Consider the following 13,029-nt stretch of genomic DNA (forward strand, 5'->3'; position numbering starts at 1 on the left):
GGCCTTGGAAAAGTGGATCCTATGAAAAACCTTAAACTGTATGAGGCCTAGACGAGCACAAGATGATGTTGAGCTCAACCTCTTAGTTGCCACATCCCACCAAACATCAGTGAAAATGACATTCAACTCTTTTTCCCATGCGGACTTGGCTCTGAGGACAGGTTTATCATCAAACATCATGAGACAATGATAGATTTGGGAGATGAGAGCTTTCTGATTAGGACTCAGTTTCAGTAAGTTCTCCCATGTCAAGACGGTGGGTGGTGAGGGGAAAGACGGGAACCGGGTGCTAACGTAGTGTCTTACTTGTAAGTGACGAAAGAAATGTGAACGTGGCAGGTCAAATTTGTTAGTCAGTGTCGTGTCTAGGAAACGACAGCGTCCAAATCTTCAATTTGTCGAAAAACATCTTCGCGAGGGAAAAGATGACACCAGGCAGTAAGATCTTCAGGAAAATCAGACTTTATTAGCAGCAGAACATAAAGCCGGATCAGCTCTCCAGAACTGAACCCCGACTGTCATTTTTACACCCATTTTATACACAGTTACTCCACCTACAACTCCTCCTCAAACATCATTCTGGCAAATCACCCACACTGTTCTTATCGTCACTCCTCCCAACGCTCCTCCCACAACGTCATTGTGGCAAATTGCCAAGTCCTTATGCTCTGCCAACTCTGTACAAAGTTCAGGGCGTTCTGCCAACTAGAACAAAGTTTGTGTCCTCACTTCACCCCGCACCTGCTCTTGGCAAACTACCAGACCTCATAAAGTTCTGGATGCCCTCCCTCTAACACGTCATCCATACACGTCACTCTGTATCTTTCGCTTTTATAAGACAAACTAAGCAGCAGTAATCATTGAAAATATACAGACAAACTAAACATTTCATTAATATTCACTTCTAATATACTTTTCTAATATACAGACATACTAAACATTTGATTAATTATTCTCTTCTAAGGGAGTAAATGTACGTAGCATTCTTTACTCTCAACAGTTTTCACAGTGGTTTCTTGCATTTTCATAAGCTCAGCTATAATTAATGTTCTAGGTCAAATAGATACACTTCTGGCATAAAACATTGAGAGTCCCGGAGAAATCAGCTGTACAGTCATATCTTGCTCTGCCCGTGTCCTTGACAGTTTGGTCTACACAGTTCAAGATGCCCCCCCCCCCCCCCCCTGCCAGCTGGCTGGGCTCACTGTGTAATCCTAGCACAATTTAGCAGTTAATCAGTTTGAAACTATACAGGGTACATATCGTACTTTAATACAGATATATTGATAAACTAGATATATTGATAAACTTTTAGCACACATCATCGAGAGTTTTGGAGGAACCAGCCTGCTCACTAATCTGGAGTCTGATTTTGACTTGTGATTGTTTATCATGCTTTTAGGAGGGAGATCTTTTGTTCTGTGAATTTTCCCCTACATTCCCCCCTTTTGGGGTCAAAACCTATGGCCCCGAATATCTCCCTTGGCCAATGCACCATACTAAGTTGGCTTCCTGCACATCCCCTGCTGCTATAGCAGCATTCAATTGCCTCAGACTCCTCAACATAACAGCATTTCCATGGTTCCTCCAACACTCTCTGCACAAGTGCATCCCGCGTAATTTGACTGTCCATAGCCGTATCACAGCTGTATGTATTATCCTAAGTGACCCAACTATTAAAATTATCACACACTTCTGTTAATTTTGTTAACACGTTGATTCGTAGCATGAGGAATTGCCATAGTCCATGTAACAGGTGGGCTCCTGGATCCAACCAGTCGATGTGGTCTGCACGTCCCTCCACTGGTGAGCCGGCTTGCAATTCTCGTACTGGGTCTGCTGGGGCACTGTTGGTGCTTCTGGCACTCCCAGCTGTAAGCTGGAATAAAGCGACCCTAAAAACGGGGCGAACACCCCAACCAAAATAACAACATACAACCCAGAAAAAACACTAAGCACGGAAATAAAGAATCATGAGACGCAGCTCAGGAAAAAACACAAACCAAAATACAAATACCGGGGACAACGTCCCTCACCCACAAGCTCACATGAGCAAGAAAATAAAAAGAGACAAAGAACCTTTAGGAAGGCGTCTGGCTCTATGTATTACTACTCTGTCTAAGTTCACCAAGTTTACTTTTATTTTTACTTTGATTATCTACTCCAATTAGAATCAGATAAATACCAGCTATCATAAATACTACCCCTACCAGCATCATCAAAATTGCGCTGATTCTGCTGCCCTTTCCCCTGATTGGCTTGCCCACCATTCCCTGGCCCTCCCTTGATTTGGTTCGCACCCATTTGTAGTTCCCCCCGCTGTATATTACCTTGCATGGCCACTGGGTGAGGGATGCCGGAGAAGTTGTTGACCACCGCCGGCCGGGGCGCCATCGGGCTGCTCCATGGTTCAGGTGTGGGGGGTGCTTTTGTTCTTTGGCTTCCAGCTCCTTCAGCTGCACAGTAGTTTTCTTTGAATGTCTTTAGCTTGATCTTCCAGCTTTTTTCCTCTTCTCGCTGTCTCTCTACAGCGTGCGCCACATGATCCACAAACTCCCTGTGTGTCAAGGTGTTCAGTCCCACCACCTCATCGAGGCGGCACCCCACTCCTGGTGGCATCCCCTCCTGTATGGCTTTACGGCATTATGGGATCTGTTTGTGCGTCCCTTTCGGTTATCAGCCTCCACCTGCGCAGCACGTACATTGTCAAATGGCCCACTGTCCACTGCTGTACGTTGCACCTGGGCTCTGACAAAGCCTGCCTGCTTGAATATGTCCAGCATTGTTTCCATCCCCACAACCTTCCCCAGGAGAGCCTTCAGGCCCCCCACAGCCAAGATTCGGCCTGTCATCTCCTCCTCCAGCATCTTGAACCAGTGGCTCACTCCATTCTGTAGCTCAGGGAGATTTGTTATTACATGTTGCATGTCTTGAGTGGACCAGGGAATGTATCGAGGTACAGCAGCCCTAATTAATAATGGCCCTACTATTTTGGGGAGCTCCTCCTTATCGCTAAACCGTATGGTTTCTGTGTTGTTCTTGTTTTATTTAATAAAAAGAAAAAAATAGTTTTGTATCACCCAGCTAAGTCCCTCTGCACCTGTTTTGACCCCCCTTCTCCACACTCCTCCTTCCCAAGGCCACATGTCATACGGAGGCGGAGTCGCCTCTTCGCTTCAGTTTCTACCCGCCGCCATTATGCTCTCCTTCTCCTCTGCACATTTTTCTTATCAAACGGCCATTTTGCCGCCATTTTCTTAGTTCTTTTTTTTGTTTCCACTTATCAGAGATTGTTTCTATCTCCTGTATACATTTGAGATACACCCCTGCTATTATCTCTATCGCCGTTTTCTTTCCCTTTTTCATTTTCATATACTGCCCGTAATACTTTTATATTATTATCTATTTTATTTTTTTCCGCCTATTATTATTTATAATTATATATTTTATCTTTATTTTTCCGCCAGAGCCTGTATTTTCTCCCGTTAATACCTTTATTCACCCTTTGCGTTTCTTATCTTACACATACATAAATAACTATTTTTACCTCCGTTGCCTCAATACAACGTTATATCCGAACACTTTTCAACACAACTTATAACACACTTTTATCAGAGATCTATCTTGCTGGATTTCCCTTCTTGGGTTTCTTTCCTTCCAAGTCTCTGGCCCCTTATCACATAACACTTTTCAACACAATTTCAACACAAAATACACTTTTATCAGAGATCTTGCAGGATAACCTTCTTGGGTTTCTTTCCTTCCAAGTCTCTGACAGACCTTAAACCATTAGCAGCAACAATATACATTCAGTCCACAGTATCAATATACCTTCAGACTTAATATGATTTCTGCTTCAACAAAAACACTTTTCAACACAATTTATATCACCCCTTCGAAGTTCACACACACACTTTGTTCATTCATTCATTCTGTGTGTTTCCTGATGACTTTGCTACGTTTTTCTTCCTCAATTTAGTTGCCGGGTTAGTTATACGAGAGAATGTTGCCTCCGGCGTCCGGGAGAGGAGATCAGAGTCCTTGAATACTTTCATTCCCTGATAAGCTGCAGCTGCAGCCTATCAAAAAGTACTCTCCGCCCTGGTCTACAGTCGCCGGGAGCTTCTCTTTCTCTTTCATATCCCGGACGAGCCCCCAAATGTCGTGTCTAGGAAACGACAGCGTCCAAATCTTCAATTTGTCGAAAAACATCTTCGCGAGGGAAAAGATGACACCAGGCAGTAAGATCTTCAGGAAAATCAGACTTTATTAGCAGCAGAACATAAAGCCGGATCAGCTCTCCAGAACTGAACCCCGACTGTCATTTTTACACCCATTTTATACACAGTTACTCCACCTACAACTCCTCCTCAAACATCATTCTGGCAAATCACCCACACTGTTCTTATCGTCACTCCTCCCAACGCTCCTCCCACAACGTCATTGTGGCAAATTGCCAAGTCCTTATGCTCTGCCAACTCTGTACAAAGTTCAGGGCGTTCTGCCAACTAGAACAAAGTTTGTGTCCTCACTTCACCCCGCACCTGCTCTTGGCAAACTACCAGACCTCATAAAGTTCTGGATGCCCTCCCTCTAACACGTCATCCATACACGTCACTCTGTATCTTTCGCTTTTATAAGACAAACTAAGCAGCAGTAATCATTGAAAATATACAGACAAACTAAACATTTCATTAATATTCACTTCTAATATACTTTTCTAATATACAGACATACTAAACATTTGATTAATTATTCTCTAGTAAATGTACGTAGCATTCTTTACTCTCATTTCAACAGTTTTCACAGTGGTTTCTTGCGTTTTCATAAGCTCAGCTATAATTAATGTTCTAGGTCAAATAGATACACTTCTGGCATAAAACATCGAGAGTCCCGGAGAAATCAGCTGTACAGTCATATCTTGCTCTGCCCGTGTCCTTGACAGTTTGGTCTACACAGTTCAAGATGCCCCCCCCCCCCCCCCCGCCAGCTGGCTGGGCTCACTGTGTAATCCTAGCACAATTTAGCAGTTAATCAGTTTGAAACTATACAGGGTACATATCGTACTTTAATACAGATATATTGATAAACTAGATATATTGATAAACTTTTAGCACACATCATCGAGAGTTTTGGAGGAACCAGCCTGCTCACTAATCTGGAGTCTGATTTTGACTTGTGATTGTTTATCATGCTTTTAGGAGGGAGATCTTTTGTTCTGTGAATTTTCCCCTACATCAGGGATGCAAAATCAGAGAAAGCATCATTTTCAAATAGGTCTAGGAAGCAGTTAATACCTTTTCTTTTCCATAGGGAAACGGAAGAATCTACAGTGGAGGGGGGAAATAAATGATTACCACAGATTGGAGCCAATATAGATGGAGATGAGAATTTGAAGTGGCGCCGAAACTGATACCAGATCTTTAAGGAGGCTGACACAATTGGGTTTCTGGTGTGTTTAGATGGGGAAGTTGGGAGTGGGGAGCACAGTAGGGCAGGGAGAGATGTTGACAAGCATGACAGAGCTTCTAAAGATCCCCAGGTGGTATCCGCTATATGGAACCAAAATAATAGCTTTTGAATGTTGGCAGCCCAGTAGTAGTACATTAAATTCGGTAGAATGAATGATGAGATCAGTTTGTTCAAAGACCGAAAGAAAGATTTGGGCAAAAATATTGGAATGGATTGAAATAAATAAAGAAACCTGGGCAAAACAGTCATTTTTACAGCATTGATTCTGCCTGTTAGAGTCAGAGGGAGGTTGCCCCATCTTTGAAAATCAGATTTAGCCTGGTTAAGTTGGGGGGTGAAGTTAGCAGAAAAAAGAGCTGAGAGTGATCGAGTGATATTGATCCCAAGATATTTAAACCCTGAATGGCTCATACGAAACGGCAAATTTAACTGTTGGAGGTCAGAGGCAGGTATATTAATGGAGAAACATTCACTCTTCTGTAAGTTTAGTTTATATCCGGAAAATGTGCCAAATTCATTGAGGATGGAAAGAACAAAAGGGATAGCAGTAGCAGGATTCGTAACATATAACAGGAGGTCATCTGCGTATAGCGACACTCGATGCTCTATACCCTCACGATAAACTCCTTGAAATAGGGGGGAAGAGCGCAGGGCTAGAGAGAGGGGCTCAATCGCTAGAGCAAACGAGCGGACTCAAGGGGCAGCCTTGTCGGGTACCACGCGACAGCGGAAAATAATTAGACCTGGTGTCGCCAGTGCAAACACTTGCCTGGGGACTAACATACAAAAGACGGATCCATGAACGAAAACGATCACCAAAACCAAAACTTCTAAGTACAGTAAATAAATAATTCCATTCTATTCTGTCAAACGCCTTTTCAGCATCTAACGATATGACCACTTCTGGATGTTTAGGGGTTTGGGTTGAATAAATTGTATTCATTAATGTACGGATGTTAAAAAAGGAATGTCGTCCCTTAATGAATCCTGTCTGCTCCTCTGAAATAATGTTGGGTAAAACTGCCTCTAGGCGACTCGCTAGCACCTTTGCTAACACCTTGACATCCACATTAAGAAGAGATAAAGGCCTGTAGGACCCACTGAGAGTGGGGTCCTTGTCTTTTTTAAGAAGGAGAGCGATGGATGCTTGAGTCAGAGTAGGCGGCAGTGTACCACGATCGATTGACTCATTATAAACATTGAAGAGAAGCGGCGCTAATTTATCACTAAATTTCTTTAAAAACTCAGTGGAATAGCCATCGGGGCCAGGGGCTTTATGAGTCTGCATTGATTTTATTGCCTCAACTACTTCGGTCAATACCAATGGTGAATCTAAATCACTTGCAACAGTAGGGTCAATAGAGGGTATAGGAAGCTTACTAAAAAACGTGTCCATGGTGTCTGTTGGAAAATCTGATTGGTAAAGAGTAGAGTAGAAGGCTTTAAATGTTGCATTAATATCGGCAGGATCAGATAATAGGCCACCAAGGGGGTCCCTAATTTGAGTAATGAGCCGCAAGGAGGCTTGACGTTTAAGCTGATGTGCGAGCAAACGGCTAGCCTTATCGCCATGCTCAAAGTACCTACCGCGAGAGTGCAAAAGCATGCGTTCTGCTTGCAAGTCAAACTCAGCCTGAATATTCATGCGTTCCTTATAAAGTTCAGGGCTAGGATTTCTGGCATATTGGTGATCTAAACTAAGAATCAAGTCCGTAAGTCGAATTTGGTCAGCCTTATATATTCTGTTCAAATTGGCAGAATAAGATATAATTTGACCTCTAAGAAAAGCTTTTAGAGACTCCCACAAGAGAGAGTTAGAAGTAGAATCAGTTTTGTTAAGAGAGACAAAAGTGTCGATAGAGGAGGAAATATAATCACAGAAATCCTTGTCAGAAAGAAGTAGAGAATTGAATCTCCACAAAGGACGGGGCCTGTGATAGGACGTCAATGACATGTCAAGAACCAGAGGGGCGTGGTCGCTAATAACTATTGCCAAATATTCTGTGGAAATCACTTTGGGAAGAAGACCAGCATCGATAAAGAAATAATCGATTCGAGAGTAGGAGCGATGCACTTGTGAAAAAAAGGAAAATTCTTTTGTATGTGGATTACGAAATCTCCACGGATCAGCACAGCCATTTTGCAACATAAAATCTGCAAATGCCCTTGATATACAAGAGGGAGGAGCCAGTTTGAGACTGGAGCGGTCTAAATTGGGATCAATAACACAATTTAGGTCCCCACCAAAAATAAGATGATGTGTATTTAAATCTGGGAGGTTACTCAGTAATTTGTTTGCAAAGGCAGCATTGTCAAAATTAGGGGCGTATACATTAACCAGCAATACAGGCTTCTGCATTCGAGTACCTGTTACAATTAAATACCTCCCATCAGGATCAGAAATAATATTAGTGGGGGTGAACTGTATCCTCTTGTGAATCAATATAGCAACGCCCCTAGCCTTTGAATTAAAAGTAGAGTGAAAGACCTGGCTCACCCATGATTTACGCAGTCTGGAATGATCATTAATGCACATATGCGTCTCCTGTATAAAAACTATGTCTGTTTTTAGATGTTTAAGATGCGACAAAACCTTGGATCTCTTTACCGGAGTACAGAATGAACTTGGTAGGCAAGGCAACACAGTATGCCCAGTGATGGTCAGCGGTTAGGGAAATGTGAGTCATAAAATCCCTGGGCGTCTTTGGGAGATTCAAAGACCTTCTTCTCCCCGTGGTATTCCACGCGTAGACGGGCTGGGAACAAGAGGGAAAATTTGACTTGCTTCTCATACAGGCTGCGTTTCACATCTGCAAAAGCGGCTCTCTTCTTGGCAACGTTGGCGGTCATATCTGGAAAAAAGTAGATATTCTGACCACGGTATTGGAGCTGGTGCGCGTCCCTCTCGTCTCAGAATTCGTTCCGTATCGCGGAAGTAGTGAAATCTGACAATGAATACCCTTGGTCTGGTACCTCTCGCCTCCTCTGCCTGACGCGGTGGGCCGATGCGATGTGCCCTGTCGAGGACCGGGGGAGAGGGGAAAAAGCCTGTACCCAGGACGCCCACAAGGAAGTCGGTCATAAACTTTACTGGATCTGTGCCCTCCAACTTCTCCGGGATCCCAATCACACGCAAATTGTTGCGTCGTGAACGTGATTCCAAGTCCTCAGCCTTAGCCTTGAGGTGGACATTTTCAGATTGCAGGCGAGCACAGATATCCTCAAGGGCGACAATCCTATTGCTGTGATCCGAGAGGGCCGTCTCCATACCTGTTGTCTTCAGGCTGAGCGAGTCGGTAGTTGATTTGACTTCTGCTAGGGCAGCAGAAAGGGGGCGCAGGGCATCGTCTACTATCGTCTTCACAGTAGTAGCGAGGGATGTCGTCAGTTCGGAGAGCAACACTGCGCGAAGCTTGTCAAGGTCCGGGGGTAAAGCGCCATCGCCGCCATGACAGTCTAGCAGCGTGGTTGCTGCATCACCGGGCAAACATTTGGACTTATTCTGCTTCAAGCGACCTGACGCCATCCTGGCCAACGCCACAGAATGGTCTAAAAACGTAGTAAGTCGGAAAATAAAGTTCACAAGTCAAGTTTGGGTGTTAATCTGAACGAAATGTTGATCGACACTCGGGAGCCCCTGACAACGCGTCTTCCTCGTTCACATGCTAACCGGAACTCCGGTCAAATTTATCTTTGCGCAGTGGCAGTATCATAGCCTATGAGGTGAGTATTGCTGGTGAGTACGGATTGAATTGAATAATTGGTATATTGTATTTTGTTATATAGATTTCTTTTTTCAGGTTTTGTAGCGGAGTGAACAGAGCAGTTACTGGCGTGGTAGGGGAAGTTTGGGCCCTTCAGGGCTGCTCCAGCCAGCTAACTGCTGTCTGTTTTTTACTTTCCTTTTTGTTTTGCATTTAACATTTCAGTTGTTTCTTTCTTTGTGTGTTTTCTCTCTCGTTTTTGTAAATTTTTGCGGGAGGATGGCGGCTGCTCGCGCTGGCGTCCCTCAGCACTGTTGTGTCAGATTTAATCTTCGGCAGAAGGAGGGCCGGTTGATTGAATTGTCCCGGTTGGATTTTTCAAGAAAATTCATCAGAGGAATCTTGGGTTTTATGCCCGGAGAAATAAATTGCCTCCTTGTGCTGCCCCAAGGAAAGGGGTTTGATGTGAGTTTTAAGTCCCAGCAGCTGTTGCGTGATTTTTGGAACAAATTTGAGAGTGTAAGGGATAAATTTGAAATGTTTGCTTTAGAAAAGCTTTCAGATGAGACTTTGAAAGTGGTAATTGTCAAAATGTTTAACAAGCTTGTTAACGGATGGGATATAGAAACTTGGTTGGGAAGATTTTGTAGGGTGAGGGATTCACCAGTGAGGGTGTATGATGGATGGAATATGGACTGGGAGCTGGAGAGTCCCGGTAAAATTGCAACCGGATGAGACAGGATTTGGGGGGTTAAGACACCTGCCCTCCACGATTGTCCTCGGAGAAAACCGGGGAAGCATTTATTATATGGGCCAGCCTAAACTATGCCAAAGATGTGGAGCGTTTGGGCATTTAGTGGAGGGCTGTAAAGCCATTGTGTGCCAGAAGTGCAGGGAGGTGGGACATGAGGCTGCAGATTGCCCTAGAGAAAGATCCTGTAGCAGAGCAGGGAACTGGATGGCAGTTTTTGAGGGTGAGGGTAGTGGGGAAAGCCAAAAGGAGGCTTGGACAGGGGAAAAGGAAGGTGAGGAAGGGAGGTGAGAAGGGTGGGAAGAAAGGGTATGGTCCAACTGGGGGGGGTAGTCCCACTGCAGGGCCTGGGGCACTGGGGGGAGACTCAGACTCTGAGTCTTCCTCCATGGTCACGGTGGGCTCTGACGTGGAAGAAGGAGTGGCAGAGATGGAGTAGGATGTGTCCTCCCTCAAAAGGCCAGCTGATGCGGTGTTCTGACCTGAAGAGGAGGGAGAGACCAAGAAGGGCAGAGCAGGGGCAGTTTGGGGATTGCTGGGGGACATCTCAGACAGCGAGTCTAGGGGGGTCCTCTCCTTTGTTCCCTGAGGCGCCACCTAACGAATGGCCGTATGTGGGGGAGACGTCCTTTCCAGATGTACTCCAGCCCGACACTGGAGTATGGATGGTGTATGTAGTGTGTGAATGTTTGTGTTGTCTTCCCTGTGGGTTGTTCAGGTTTTTTTTTTTTGGTTTTTTTTTTGTTTTTTTCATAAAACCTTTAAAATGCAGACAACTGAAAGTGTCAACTCTAAACGTTCGCAGTGTTAGGACGGCATTGAGGGCGCAGACAGTGCTGTCCTGGTTGGCATCGGTGGATGCCGACATTGTGTGTCTGCAGGAGTGCGGCCTGCCCTTCCGCTCTTCGTACAGGGAGTGGGAGGAGAGGTGGCCTCATGGGCCCTCCATATGGAGCGGCTCGGAGGAGTGCAGGGCTGATGGGGTCGCTGGCCTGGTTAAAAACCACAAAATAGTGATGAAGGAGCATACTGTGGTGTGCCCAGGGAGAGCACTAGCAGTTACTCTGGCATGGTGCGACATAACTTTTAGCATTTTAAACATACATGCCCCAGTGGGGAAGCAGGCGAGGTGGGATCTTCTCCACCAACTGTCACCATATCTGCTGGGGAGAGCACCAGTTTTGTTTCTGGGGAATTTTAATTGTATTTTAGAGAGGGAGGGGCGCAGAGGGCCGGTTAGATAAAACCTCAGTGCTTTTAAGAGACATGATTGGTGATTTTAAATTAAAAGACGCTTTTAAATCTGTGCATCCGGCCCTTCCGGGCTTTACTTGGAACAGTCCGGATGGCTCCGGATGATTTTATTTTTTGTCGGGAAGTTGAGGCAGAAGCAGGAACGTTGACAGCGGTGTTTTTTTTCAGACCATCTGCTACTGACAGGAACTCTGGTTTTTAAGGGGGGCTTGGGAGTAGGGAGGGGGGTTTGGAAACTGAATAGTACCCTGCTGGAGGAGGAAAAAGTGGGGCAGAGGTTCAGGGCCAGATATGCCCAGTGGCAGGGGACACAGGACCTGTTCTCCCCTAAGGCTGAATGGTGGGAAGAAGTGAAGGGGAAAATAAAAGGCTTCTTTGTCGTGGTTGGAAAGGAAAAAAGAGCAAGGGAGAAGAGGGTGCTGGGAGGCCTGCAGAGGCGTCTGAACCGATATACCCTTTTAGTCCAGCAGGGCTTTGATTTTAGGGAAGAGCTCGAGGAGGTGAGACAGGAAATGGCTGAAATAGCTTTTCAAAAAGGCAAGCAGGTGATTTTTAGAAGTAGGGAGCGGGAGGTGGAGGAGGGAGAAACCTGCTCGTGATAGTTTTTTAAAAAGGTGATGGCCAAAAGGGGATTTTTGAAGGGTCTCCAAGATCAAAAAGGAAGGTCTATAAAAGATGCGAAGGGGCAACTGGAGATAGTCAAAGAATTTTATTCAGAACTTTTTAGTGAGAAAGAAGTGGACCAAAAATCAATGGAGGAGTTGATAAGCTCCATTGAAAGACATGTCCAGGATGGAGCAGGGTTGGAGGTGGGTTTTAACCTTGAAGAGGTGACGGGGGCACTTCATACTTTTAAAAAAAGGGAAGTCCCCGGGCCTGGATGGTCTGCCTGTGGAATTTTATACACGGTTCTGGGACATTTTAGGCCCAGATTTAACTGCTGTTTTAAATGAGTTTGATGGTAGGCAGCTGATGCCAGACCGTTTTAAAAAGGGGGTCCTGACCTTAATTTTTAAGAAGGGCGACCCAGCTTGTTTAAAAAATTGGCGACCGATAACTTTGTTAAATGTGGATAGCAAGCTTTTTAGTAAAATTTTAGCTATCCGAATGTCAAATTTTATGGGGGAAGTGATACACCCGGACCAGGCCTGTGCCGTGCCAGGAAGGAGGATCACGGACAGCCTGATATTGGTGAGAGACACCATTTGTCTTGCGAGAGACAGGTTTTCGAAACTAGCAATTGTAAATTTAGATTTCGAAAAAGCATATGATCGGGTCTCGCACCAGTACATGTTTAGTGTGCTGAGAAAAATGGGTTTTCCGGCCGGGTTTATAGCACGGGTGGGACTGCTTTATGCGGGGGCGCAGAGCACTTTTCTAGTAAATGGGTACCAAACGGAAGCGGTGACTTTGAGCTGCGGTGTCCGCCAAGGGTGCCCGTTATCCCCACTCCTGTTTGTTTGCTGCGCCGAACCACTGGCACAGGTTCTGAGAAGGGACGCCTGGATTTCGGGACTGAAGATCCCAGGGAGTGGGGGGAGGGAGGCCAGGTGTATCCTCTACATGGATAGAGGTGGGAAGGGGAGATCTGCGGGTGCTGGGAGTCAATTTTGATTTGATTGTGTTTTCCGTTTTTTATGGGGGGGGAGGTTGGTAGAGGCTGAAGAGGGTATGGGTGGGGAAGAGGGAGCCCAAGAAAGGGGGGAGGGGGGTCCCTGACTTTTATCGAGTCTTGATGTTACATGTGGGGTTGTGTGTTGGGGGGGGGGAACAAGGCCTCTTTTTTAGTTCGGTATTTTATGGGGGGGTATTTGAGGCGTTTGGGACTTTTTAAAGTGCCACTGACGG

Source organism: Conger conger, chromosome 15, assembly GCF_963514075.1.
Source record: "Conger conger chromosome 15, fConCon1.1, whole genome shotgun sequence".
NCBI lineage: Eukaryota > Metazoa > Chordata > Actinopteri > Anguilliformes > Congridae > Conger > Conger conger.